The 14039-nt window shown below is 40.3% G+C and overlaps 2 protein-coding genes across 2 annotated transcripts in view; both read left to right on the top strand.

The window, feature by feature from the left end:
- The window catches only part of LOC101570739 (tripartite motif-containing protein 5-like), a 158614-nt gene extending 146987 nt beyond the window's left edge, over positions 1-11627 (top strand). Inside the window, exon 4 of the mRNA XM_023702124.1 lies at positions 11573-11627. The gene's annotated coding sequence lies outside the window, so the exon portion shown is untranslated. The remainder of the gene's footprint in view (positions 1-11572) is intronic.
- LOC101571138 (tripartite motif-containing protein 5-like) overlaps positions 1-14039 on the top strand; it is an 87976-nt gene that overhangs the window by 43942 nt on the left and 29995 nt on the right. The window lies entirely within an intron of this gene.

Genomic DNA, 14039 nt, shown 5'->3' on the forward strand with positions numbered 1-14039 from the left:
AAAGAGAGAAAGGATTTTAGAACCATGTCCACGCTTGGAGAGACCCATCAGAAAAATCATTCAACCAGCAATTGCCTCACGTTTTCCTTTCTATGTGACTAATGGCATTGTATTAAACAACTGAAAATTCAAATTTATTTTCCTCTGTACGTAGACACTGAATTTTCCTGCTTCTCAGAATTATTAGACGACAAGAAGCATATTTAATTAAGACAATTTTATAACGAGTAAATGAGATTTGTTAGGGGTAACTCCTAGGAAGAGCTCTCTGTAGGATGATGGTGCTGCTCCTGTACGTCTTCCAGCTAGGCAGCCCTCCCCGCTTGGGTCGTTTGTAGGAACACGGATGCACCTTGAGACCACGATGTGAGGTGAAGTAAAGCAGATACACAAGCTTACCCATTATACGGCTTAGGGTTTCTCTTATATGGAAAAAGTTATTTATATATGTAGTATATATAATATACAAAATACAAATAAAAGGCAGACAAAGAGAGAAGAGAAAAATTGTTTTAATTTAGCACAATGTAGCTAAAAGTATATCTTTTTTTAAATTTTAATTTTAATTTTTTGGTGGAACCGGGGACTGAATTCAGGCCCTTGTGCTTGCCAGGGAAGTGTTTATTTTACTGAGCCATCTCCCCAGCCCACTAAAAAGTATATCTTGAATTAGTATAATTGTCCTACATGTCTTATATATGTATTTTTTGCCTATTAGTGTGTTTTTTAATCTGTACCAAAGATAATTAACTTTATACATTCTTATAAATAAGTGAAGCTGATGCTGGAACAATAAAAGGGGGTTGAAAAAAGAAGGAAAAAATAATTGAAACTTGTTATGTTCATGTACCAATCCCCTACGGTAAATGTATTCATTATGTACTGCACAGTGTATTAGTAACAGTCAAAAGTTAAAGCAACAAATATAAAGTTAAGTATTAAATTTAAAATTAAGGGCTGGCCAGATAGCTCAGTGCACTAAAGTGCCTGCTTAGGTGGAACGCAGTGGCTGGAATTCAATCCTCAGTGAGCCATGCCGGTCCCTCCCCTGGGGCATGCTGAGAGGGCAATTGAGACTGAGATGGGAATTGAGACTGGGCACGGTGGCACACATCCATAATCCCAGAGCTTGGGAAGCTGAAAACAGGAGAATCACCATGAATAGTCTGAACTATATAGTGAAACCCTGTAGGCTCTGTACTAAATACACAAAAAAATTAAAATTAAAGAAAACAGTGAAATACAACAGGCACTGCTAGAATAAAGATTAGTTCACAGTTTCATCAATAATGTAAGATTCTTTTTTCACCATAGTCATGCCAGCATTTGTTATAGTTTTATTTCTTGATGTTTGATATTCTTTTCTGAGTAAGATATAGTTTTAATTTGCATTTCTCTGATGGTCAGAGATGTTGAACTTTTAAAAATATATTAGTGTACCATTGTACTTCCTCTTATGTGAAGTGTCTGGTTTTGTTTTTTTTGTTGTTGTTGTTGTTATTGTTCTTTTTTTTGCCCATTTCTTGAGTGGATCTTTCATTTTAGGTGGTCTAAATTTTTGGGATTCTTTATTTCTTATAGATATTAGTCCTTTGTCTGAGGAGTAGGTGGTCCATTTTTTAACTTATTCTATAGGTTATCCTTGTACTTTATTAATTGAATCTTTTGCTGAACAGCAACTTTTTTAGTATGATATGATCCAATCCCCATGGACATCAATATAGAGATTTCTTAAAAAATTAAAATTGGAAATTCCATACAACCCAGCTAGTCCCCTCGTAGGTATCTTTCCCAAAAGGCTTAAGATATCATATTATAACAGCCCACGCACAACAGCGTTTATAGCAGCACAATTCCTAATAGCTACGTTCTGGAAGCAGCATGTATATCCATCAATAATCGATTGCATAAGGAAAATGTGATACATACTATATGCGTGTCATACATATAATGCCAACATCATATTCAGCACTACTGCCAACATCATATGGAATGCAGTAGGTTGAAATTCAGATAAAAGACATTAATACACCTTAAGTCTGGAAGATTTTATCGAGTTATCCAGTAAGTGTAAATGCAGACACAAAGGTTTTTCAAAGGGGAAGAAGAAAATGAACAGGAAAATGTTACTGTGTCAAAGAGAAAGAGCACTGCAGGCTCTGAAGACAGCAGAGGCTTCTGTTAGCCAGATGTGCGGCCCTCTGAGCACAATGGGTTTAGCCCTGATGGTCCATGGTGTACTTTTTGTTTTGTTTTTGTATTTATTGAAGGGTCTACAGGGGGTTCAGGGTCTCGCTACTAGATCAGACTTGTACTGATCTGCCTGTTTATAGCCTCCCAAGAGCTGGGATTAGAGGCGTGCACCACTGCACCCAGTCTCAATTGCTGCCTCAGCATGCCCTTGGGTTGGGGCCAAGTCCATCATCCTGTTTAAACCATGTTTGGCCTCTGTTTGGCATTATGTTTCTTTTCATATTGATGTCGAGCTGCTAGAATATAATCTGCTATCAATAATTTTCCGGGCGATCATGTCTAATAAATGGGGTGTTCTCCCCACATGGAATATCCCATTGCTCCACAGTTATGCTTTTCACAACTCTGAAACGGGGGATTCTGAAAGCATGTTTGCATCAGCTCTTCCCTGGCACACATGTACATACAGAGCTTTGGACTCCTTTGCTAGTCCTTGGTGAATTTCAAGAACAAGATAGAATCCTAGCATTTACAATCACGGTTCCCCACAGTCATCTGGTACTCAGAAGCTTTCTACTACAGCCACCTTGCTCTGAGTGTGATCCTCTTGTATACTTACCCTCACTGTTTTTTTTTTTTTTTTTAATTCTATGACAGTAAGGAGAGACTTTGAAGGAAGGCTGAATGTGGTAATTCCAGGTGAAAGTCAAGAAAGTATACAGTGGTGCCTTGGTTCACACACTCAATTCTTTTCATACTTCAGGCCCCAAACTGAGCTGGACGGGAAACAAACCAATGAGGTCAACACTGAAGCTAAGCACTGAATTTAATTCTGTTCTCATCCAACTCAGTTTGAAATGAACATCATGCAGAGAATCAAGGTTATGATGGGCTCTGTGCACCTCTGCTGTTGCTATGTGTGAGCCATTGGCACATCCAGAAGTGTGTGCCCCTTAATCCTAGTTTAGTGACTCTATACAGATCCTGTGATTGGAGCAGCAACACAGGTGGATTTTAACATGGCTGCCTGATCTAACACAGAGGGCGCCATACAGGCTGGAAACCTTTTGGTAAAACTTAAAGGAAGAGTTCTTCTTTCTGTAAAACTATTAATAGGAGAGTCATATTTCCTCCTTGTGCATTTCATGAATTTCAAGAAAGATGGTGAGCCACCCCTAAACATAACTGTGAGGTCTAAGTCAGCAGTTGCTGCACTTAAACTTCGCACAATAGACCCCTTTTACCTTTAAACATAATTTATTGGTTTATGTTATGAACAATATGAGTGCTCTTATGAAGAGTAAAACTGTGTATGTATGTGTGTATGTGCATGTGTAAGTGTGGTGGAGGCAGCTCTTGCCTTATTTCTTGCTAATAACTTTGCCAAGCAGGAGGAAGTCCACAGTGAAGAACATCAAGCGCTTCCTCATACTTCTCTGCAAAGAAAAGCATATGTACAATGATAAATGAAAACGTGGACAAAACCCACAAAGAGTGTGGGGTATACTGGGCTAATGCAGCTTGCAATTCAGGGTGAATATTAAGATCCGAACAGTTCAGTGTGAATATATTGCCTGCGAGAGGCCAAATTAAAAGGAGTTACAGAAACTTTTATTAATTAGGCAGTACCTATGAGCTCCCCACCTCATCTGGGAAGACGCCAAGGCCCAGGTCTTTGTTCTGTACCTGCTTTTATAGTTTCTTAGTTGCTATGGCAACTGAGCAGGAAGGTAGTGCCCCCTATATCGTGTAGGTGCAGTCACTGCAGGAATGTGGTGCCCCTACATCCTATAGTTGGGGGTCTTGGGAAGAAGGATTTATGGCTAAGCATGGGCAAGTAGTCTGTATCTTATTGTCATAAATGAGTTCTATCTCCTGTATGTTTGTGAAGTTCTGATAGGGCAAGGGAAGGAATGAGGAATGGAGAAACTTAGCCAAAGCTGCTTCTATGTAAACACTTCAGGCAAGGGTTAAACTAAATTGAATTCTGCATCGGTCTCTTCTACTTCCAAAAGTGACTAGAGTATTATGCTAGAGGCCAATCCTGACATGATAGACATGATAAATTTTAGGGCAATGGATTATGGGAGAGAAGAAGTCACATTTGGTTTTGAATATCACACATCATACTTTTCATCCTAATGAATTCTTCAATATTGACTATATTAAACTTTATTTACTAGCAAAGTTAAGTAAAAATAGAATTAGTTAACATGTAAAATGAGAAGAGACATTTCTTTTTTTTTTCCCAAACCAGGGATTGAATTCAGGGCCTTGTGCTTGCCAGGGAAGCACTTATTCTACTGAGCCATCTCCCTGGCCCTTAGAAGAGGCATTTCTTGAAACACTTGTTTACTTGTTCCTTCAGCAAAAACCATGTATATTTTTTCTGGAACTATTATTTATCTCTGTGTCTGCAAAGCTCATTGATACCTAGAAAATAATAGTGAATCATTGTAGGCATCTGTAATGTAAGTGAAAGAACCGTGTATATTATTTCAGTCATCTCATGGGCCGCAATGGGATGGGAGGATCGAGTGTTACCCTGCTTTTTCTCTTTCACACCGGGAAAATCTCCATTCTCAGCATATTAGGGCTTGTGAAAAATGACAGAACTTTATCAGTGAGGCACGTCCACACTTTGTTAACTCATGTTTGCTTCTTTCTCTCCAGGGTGTGAAGGACACCATAGAAAGGTACATGTGCGAGCCAAGGATTGGAATGTTGTGTGTGAGCAGAGGGCATTGCGGACGCACCTTGTCACTGACCAGAGTTGAGTTATTTTAGTGCTACTGAGAATAGAGCAGCAGGACACCAGTGGTCCAGGAGGCGCTGGAGCTGTGTAGAGTCACGGCAGGAAGAGTGGAGCTATGAAGGATACAGTGCTCGGGCTCTGCAGTTTATGCAGTGTAAACCTCCATGGAGCTCTAGGCTTTGGGTTCAGTAGGCTTTGTCATAAATGGGATGTATCTTTTTAAGCAAGTAGCAAGAATTTTCCATTGCAATCAACCCTGTCAACAGCAATCTATCTGTCTGTCTGTCTGTCTGTCTGTCTGTCTGTCTGTCTGTCTATATTTTCCACTAAAGACCTTAGACATCATGCCTGTAATCACTTTTGAACTTGTGAAACAGAACTGTGTGCCCCAAGTGCACACAGTTGGTGCAGCTTAGTCACCCTGCTCAAAAGCACTGCGAAAGGCCTCATCCTGCTGTGTACAACTGCATGCCTGCTGGCAGCACGGAGCTTTTCCAAACTTGTCAAATTCAGAGCAGTATTAGTTTGGTGTTCCTTTGGCAACTATTTGTCATTTTCTCAAAGAGAAAAAATAAATTCTGAAAACTGATGTGGTATGTGAGGGCTTCTCCATAGACATTGAGCTGTTGGCTTCTTTGGCTCCTCCAGGTGGGGTTCCTATGCTGACAAGCGCAGACCCCTAAGAACAGGATTCTGCAAATGCACTTACCGACCCGATTCTCATGAGCCCGCACTAATAGCAGGAACTTTTTCCACATATTGTGTTTGAATTTCAGGTGGGGAGGGGTTATTCTAACTTCCTTTAGAAAGGGTCAGGGAGATAGCTCAGTGGTCCAAGCGCCTGTCTGACAAGTGCATGGACCAGGGTTTCATCCTCCGTACTGCATGCGGTGCCAGGCCTGCCACACTGTGGGGGTTGATACAGGAGGATCACTATGAGTCTGAGCTGTGCAGCAAGAACCTGTAGCAGGGGCTGGAGAGATGGCCCAGTAGAATAAGTGCTTCCCTAGCAAGCGTAAGAGTCTGAGTTCAAACCCCGGTTCTGCCGAAAAGAAAAAAAAAAAAAAAAAAAAAAAAAAAAAAAGACTGGCTGTGGTCGCACATGTCTATAATCCCAGCACTTGGGACACTGAAAACAGGAGAATCACTATGAGTCTGATCTATGTAGTGAGGCCCTATTGACCCTGTCCTAAATACAGAAAAAATATATATATCGGGGCTGGTGAGATGGCTCAGTGTCTAAAGCACCTACTTAGAACAAGCTAAGCTAAGCAAAGCACAGGGACTGCGGTTCAATCCCCCAGCACCACATGCCAGCCAGCCCCGCCCCCTGGTGGGCTGAGCTGGCCACACACAAAGTAAATAAATAAACAAATAAATAAAATTTTTAATAAAAAAATTTAAGAAAAAAGAACCTGTAGCAAATATATAATTTAAAATCCTTCACAAGGAAAATTCTGCTTTGGACTGGTTAAGACCCTCCCAAGATCCTTCCAAATGGTTGAGAAGGCAGATCTACTTATTTATTTATTTTTTTTAGTGTATTTGGTTGTTACAGCTTAGACTTGTGCTGGTCCTCCTGCTTTCAGCCTCCCCACTGCTGGGATCATAGGTGGGTCACACCATGCACAGATTCTGTGGGGCTAAGCCCACCCAGGTGTTGGGGCTGGTCCTGCGTATGGTGCTGGGGATTGAACCTCAGTCCCCTGCTCTTGCCCAGGCTTTCCTAACCAGGCACTTTTGTCCACTGAGCTGTCTCACTGGCCCACAAATCTTTTTCTTTTGATGACAGTTCTAGAGGTTTGTCTTGTCCCTTTCCTGGATCTCCAAGGAGGAGATTTTGTGTGTGAAAATAAGATGAAATGATATAAGTGAGTGGTATTTGAAAGACACAGCTATGAGATCTGGAGTTCCCTTTTCCATCCTTAGGAGTATGTCATTGACTGTGAAAAAACCAAGAACTTGATCAAAGGGGCAGAGGGGTGTTCCAAGCCCGTGACCTGAAAGGGATTCGGCAATCTCATCAAGATGAGTAGAGCTAAGAGGGCATGATGATCCATCCCTGCCTAGAATCCCAGGCTCTCAGGAGGCCAAGGCAGAGAGACTGCAAGTTCAAGTCCAGCCTGAACAGCTTAAAAGTTAGGGAGATTTTGGCTGGATTAAATTTTGAAAGGGTTGAGCATGTGCTACATGGAGGAGCACTTATCTATCATAGAGTAGGACAGTGTTCAGGGACTAATAGCAGCCAATAGGGAGAAAGGTGTGGTGAAGAAAGGAAGGTCAAGTGTGGTGCTGGGGGACTTTGGTGAAGACAGGAGGGCATGGGGAAGATAGAGCAGTGTTTAGTGTGGACACAGGAGAGTAGAGAAAAAGGGGGCCTTAATTGTACTACTGAGGAGCAATCCAATTCAAGAGCCAGTCACAGTATCCTTGCCATCCCTAGATGGGAGAACAAATGGATGTTGATAAAACTCCTTCCCCTCCATTTAACAGGGTGCCTTTTTGACCTTTCAAAGCTAATGGATGTCCAATGCTACTGGGTTAAAGAGAAATTATAGTTTCATAAGATCCCTGTCTTCCACATATTTCTACCATATTCATCCTCTATTGAGATGCACGCTGCTCCTTCCCCTACACATGCGCAGTGTTTCTGCAGATGCACTATACTCTCTTTAATAGTCCTGAATGGAGTTCCTCTCGTCCTATTTTAGTAAGGTCTTCCCGAATTCTCTTGGAACACCACACACAGTGTTTTATCATGTCCCTCACCTACCTTTTAATTTTTCGACAGCTTCCATGATTCTGACTCCAAGCAACTGCATGAATTTCACCGTTTCTGCAGATTTCCATTGGAGCCATGCAAATGCATAGAAGCATCCAAGCCTTAAGATCTGACTCAGGGCCGCCTTTCTGGAAGAAGCACTACTGGCATTGAGGGTGAAATATACTTCAAAACCCCCTTTAACTTCCATGTTCCTAGTTATCAACCAAAATGTAGCTAATAGGTCATAGGAGTGCAGGAGAAACTTAAGTACAATGCTTTTATGGTGTCTCATACCTCTGATCCTTGGACTTTGGCCTTTTTATGGCTGTTCCTCTAGCTCTTGTTGAAGATTTCTGGACTCTGAGCCTCATACTCTGAATTCTACAGTGTAACACACCACCAGGTTCTCATCTATGAATTCTCTCACTGTTCCTTTTCTGGTAAGGGTTCCTTATTTTTCCTTCTTTGATGATGATAAGAGCCTCTGATATTATGTGGATCAAACTCTTGAACCTTTTACCTTCTTTGCCTCTTCCTAGGCAAGGTGTGTCTCTCGTGCCTGTTGCATTTTTCCTGATTTCCCTGCATTCCTAGCCTTTCATGTGGACGGCTTCACTCATTGTAGGCTGTACAAATTCTGTGGCATTGTTTTCTTCCCATGCTTCATTTGCTCAGCAGAGAATCTTAATTCATTGCTTCCAAACACCCAAGGAAATGACTGATTCATGTTAAGAAAGACTGTTACTGACTGTACAACACAGTGTTACAGCCTCCTTATCTGTCAGTGAGAAAGGTGAGGCAAAGTTTACACCCAGCTTTCTGCACACTGAAGACTGTGCCTAAGCCTGTTCTCTGTGCAGCATGAGCCTTTAGCAGTCCAGTAGGTCACTTTCTTAATTTTTTTTAGGTCACTTCCATTCCAATGCTTCTTATTCATCCAGAGGTGAACACCAGAATCTTATAATAGAAAGCAGGTAGATGGATCTTTTGCAAATGGGACAGGAACTCAGACATGCAGGTAGGGGAAACACTAAATCTACTGGAAGAGATGGTAGGTAGATTTCTTAAAGACTTTGGTGGGTAGATAATTCATGAAAAAACAATGTTGCTTATAAAATACTTCAAAGAATAAACAAAGATAACTCCTATGGTTGAACAGATCTTGTACATCACAAAACAATCACCAGGGTGGTACAGGGCTACAGGATAAATCCTGAGAGTACTTGGCTGACCTTACCAGATACAAAAGTTACATTTCTTGTTATATAGGTCTTGCTGTATCTTGGTCTTAGCCATCCAGCAGAAAAGTATAAAAAAGAGGTATATAAAGTAAAGCCATATTAATACGATGAGCTGTAAAAGGCTCAAGTCAATAACTTCTAAGGATAACCCACTAATATTATAGACTGCTAGACAGTGTTAGATTGTTGAGTAGAATTCAAACACCTATAGTATTTAGATGCCAATAGAATATTCACCTCTGACAGACAATAAAAAATGATACACAGGAATGATCATTTTGTATTTATATGTACAAAATAGGGTAAATTTACAGCTATTTTCACTTAATTCAAAGAGAAGAAAGAGGTGTTTGGACAGAATATCCTGTGTGCTTCTTGTACTATGGATAACCTCTAATAAGGTAACAATGCATAATGTATTGATTATCAAAACTGTCCTATTAGTCAGCTGTGAAACTGTCTCATTCATATGTATTTCTCAATAAAAAAATTTAAAAAAACCCAACAATCACCAAAAGAGTGAAAAAGTCCTGAGAAATTGGGAATAACCTTAGATATTAGCTTCTCAAATTAAAGACTTCAACCTAGAAGTATTTTTATCCAATACAGTACTAATTATATACAAAGAATCATAAACTTGAGGTTTTCATCAGTAGATGGATACAAATAGCTACCATGCATTTTTCCCTTGGTTCTGGGAATTGAACTCGGGACCTTCAGTTTACCAGACAGAGTTTTAAACTCCTGAGCAAACTCTGGCCTTAGGCACAATACTTATAGGTGAAATAAATTAGAATTGCATGTGGGAAGATCATATTATCCCGTAGTGGAAGAAGTTGAAAGTGTACATAAGGTACAAAATGTACAACGAATATTGTGAAAGGAAAAGAAACTGTTCAAAGGATAGAAAATATGGAATGGAGAAATGCGGAAAAGAAGAAAATACACACACACACACACACACACACACACACTCACACACTCACACACTCACAGACAGGTAAGGATGAGGGATATAGCTGAGCTTGCACAGTGCCTACCTGGCAAGTGCAGTCTTGTGTTCAATCCACAGTACCAAATAACAACAACAACAACAAAAGAATAGCTAACATAATTACTGTACTAATTTTTTATTAATTAATAAAAAAGAATGTTTTTTCCTTATATTCTTGGAATTCGAGCAACTAATTTGAAGATAACATTATGCAATGTATGAACCATTGTTAATTTCCAACTATCTTGTTTGAGATTTTGTATCATTGTACTTATTCATTTTTCCTGTGATTGAAAAACGATTACTCGTTCCTTAGGTAATACGGAATAAATGGGAATCTCATGGGGAAGCTCACGGTATAGCAAGTGTACACTAGAAGAACAAGAACTTCCTGGAAGGGGCAGTATAAGGAGGTTCTGGTCCTCTATCCAAGGTGATTTAGAGTATCAATTCCTGCTGTTCTTCCCTCGGGGAGTATGTGGGCGTAGCCCTTCCATGTTGTCTTCAAGCCTGGCCTTCAGCGAATGAGTCTCTAGTCACAGTTGTCTTTCCATCTAGCATTCCAAGGCTAGCTTCTGTCTACCAGTCCATAGTATTTCTAAATCACCAAGCTATATGTGACAGTGTCTGCCACCCAAAAGGTAAAATGCAGCTGACAGATCAGAAGGAAGAGCAGCCCATGGAAGGTATTTCCTGAACAGGCTCCTCTGCTAACTTTTAATGCTTTGTAGAGTGAATAAAATGTGGCACAAAAAGTGAAATGTTAAGTTTGAGATCCTTTGTGAAAAAGAAATGAACAAGAAGGAGACGGAAGAGAGGAGGAGGACAGAGAGGTTGAGAGCTGGGATAGCCAGCAAAATCAGTGCATTTATGGCAGTGTTCTAGGGCAAGGCTGATTTGTGAAGATGGAAGGGAAGGGAAGAGGAGAAGGAAAGAAACAAAGTGTGTTATGCAAAGGTACCAACTACTGACAATGAATGTAATCATTATGTACTAAAATGATTTCTGAATAAAAAACTCACATGACCAAATTGTGTAATTAACATATGTTAAAAGTTACAAATTTAGGGCTGGCCAAATAGCTCAGTAGATTCAAGCACCTGCTTAGGCAGATGCAGGGGCCAGGAGTTGAATGCCAGGACCTGCTGTGCCATCCCCACCCCCAGGGGGCACTGAGATGGCCAATGAGACTAGGCATGGTGGAAAGACTGTAATCCCAGTACTTGGGAGGCTGTAAACAGGAGGCTCACTACCAGTCCGATCTACTCAATGAGACCTTGTAGAATCCTGTCCTAAATACAAAATAAATAAATAAATAAATAAATAATCATATCTGGCTAACAAAATACAATGATACAGAGCAAAAGATACTGAGGGTACAATGAAATGTGCACCAAACATATTTCAAAGTTATACTAATTAGATTAGAATTCAGGGCACAGACAATAATTTGAAGCAAGGAAATGCAATGTGGAGGAAGCTCTTTCTTTGCCAAACTCCCCCCAGTATCACATGGGCTCACAGCCAGGCTTCCTCAATGGATTCCAGTTAGTTATCCTGGCTCTGCCTGCCCAGCCCCTCCCAGCCCCATCTGCCCAAACTCTTTCACTTTCATTTCCCACCAGACTCCCTCAGTAAGAAAATAGGACCCAAGCTGCTGACCTGTTCCCTCCTCAGCAGGGACTCCAGACTTCACAGGTTTCCAAACCTGTGATCAACATTTCCTGATGGACAGAGCCCTGAACAATTTAGAAGAAAAACTTGTGTTTGCTTGAATACATTTCCTTGGGTGCTTCAAACCTTCATGGGGCAGGGGAGAGGCCCAGCTTGTTGCTTGCCACTGCCTAGGCTGAGGGCCTGGAGGAGTGAGGTGTAACCTGAGATGGCTCCCTCTGCTGAGGGTGGGCTCCTTCTCCAGCTGAGAGCTCCCCCCACTGTAATCCCCTCTCCGCTTTGGTGCCTGCATCTGTGATTCCACCTTGGTTAAGTGTGCCAGACCCTGACCTCCAGGGCAGATAGTCCTGTCTCCCTGAACAATGTCAGATTCCAGGGCTCTTTTGTTTGCAAAGTGACAGTGGTGTGCTTTTCATTGTTGTGATCTGTTTGGGCTGACTCTACACAAAGTGTTTGTCAGGAGGTAGAACACTTCCACTGACCAATGCCTGGAAGAACTTCTGTTTCCTTTAAGGAAGAGGCCCTAAGGGTTTGTGTCACCTGAGAGAGGACACATTTTCTCCTCCCTGTCCTGCTCATGTGATACCCAAAGCTAGCTGCTCTTTGTAGAGTGGCCCTATTGGGTTTTTCAAAGTCACTGAAGTACTTTATGAATATGAACAGGCTATTTAAAGTGCGATTTCTTCTACCTAATACATTTGTCTTTTTTTTTTTTTTCAAATCAAATTGGTAGGACAGTTTCAATAATTAACACATTGCATACATTCTTCCTAGTAGTTAATTGCTGTACAAGATGCCGACATGATATCCTATTTACAAACACCATTAGAACAAATCACTCTATTCATTAAGAGAATGTAACTATATATCTATCCTAACCACTTTGAATACACAGATACAAAATGGACATTCATCTGTATCCCCTTTTTTTGTCAAGTTCCTTATTTGAATATTATAGGTGTGTAAACTCAGCAAAAACATTTGTCTTTTATTTAGTCCATATTTCCTTCAGATACTTTTGACTTCAGTTAAAACTTTGTATTTTTAGGCTCAAATTTTAGGATAACAACTTTGATCTCTCATTCTGTTTTGTAACTTCAGGTGCATTTCTCACCTCACATGTTTCTGGTTATTTATTTGGCAAGAATTTGAAGTTAAATGCCAACTCCTTCATAGTGGTTTAAATCATGTTTGGTCACTGTTTGACATTGTCTTTCTTTTCAGATTGAAGTCAAACAGCTAAGACATACTCTATCCTCAATAATAATTTGCCATTGCTAATGTCTAATATTTGGGGACTTCTCTAAAGGTTCGACACCAATATCTCTGGAATTATGATTTTCACATCTCTGACATCTGGAATTCTTTTTTATTTTTATTTTTTTTCATAACTTTATTGATTTATTTTTTTTCATAACTTTATTGATAAACAAATAGCAATGAGACAGTTTCAAATCAAATTGGTAGGACAGTTTCAAATTGGTAGGACAGTTTCTGACATCTGGAATTCTGAAATTGTATTTGTGTCACTTGCCTCCCTAGCATGCATTGCTTTAGGCTGTGTTCTACATCCTTGGTAACTTTGAAAGCCAACACAAAATCCTAGCATTTACTTTCGTGATTCCCCAGAGCCATCTAGTACTCAGAAACTTGCTTGTACAACAGCATTACTCTCCATGTTGTTCCACCTGTATAGTTACCTCTTATTTATTCTGTAACACAGAAGAGAGACTTCTGCAGGAGCAATGAATGGGTTAATTTCAGCTGAAAGTCATGACAGCACACAGCAGTGACTTGGCTCCCAAACTCAATTTTTATTTTAATTTTTATTCATTTTAATGAGAAAAAATAGCTATGAAACAGTTTCAAAAGAGGCTAGTTAGACAATTACAATGATTAATACATTACATATTCTTGTCTTCATAGTAGTTATTCAGAAGGCCAGATGTAGACATGATATCTTTTCTAGACAATATTAGTACAAACCTTTCTTCCCATTGAACTAATAGAAAGTAGCTGTATATCTATCCTAACTATTTTGTATATACTGTTATAAGCTGGCTTAACCAATTCCATTTTGTAACAAGTTCTATAGCTCCCATTCTGTAAAGCCTTGATCTTTTCTATAGATCCCCTTTCCATGCCAGAGCATAAAATGTACTCCTTCCCAAATTAGGAAGTGCTCCTCAGCATTCTGAGGAGTGGGCTAAACTGTTACCAAATGTCCTTCCCAGGTAAGGGAACAAAGGGCAATGACTCAACCTTGCAAGAATCTCCCTCTCCTCCCCACAACCCCGAGGTTTTTCACCTTAAAGGTTGTGCTTTGTTTCAACTCGGTGTGCATTTTCCTCAGTTTCTCAGAGGGAATGTTGCTGCTGAACTGAGCTAATAAAGCGCTCCAAATTCTTCCTTTGATTT

This window comes from Octodon degus, unplaced genomic scaffold (assembly GCF_000260255.1).
Source record: "Octodon degus isolate 3935 unplaced genomic scaffold, OctDeg1.0 scaffold00146, whole genome shotgun sequence".
Classification (NCBI taxonomy): domain Eukaryota; kingdom Metazoa; phylum Chordata; class Mammalia; order Rodentia; family Octodontidae; genus Octodon; species Octodon degus.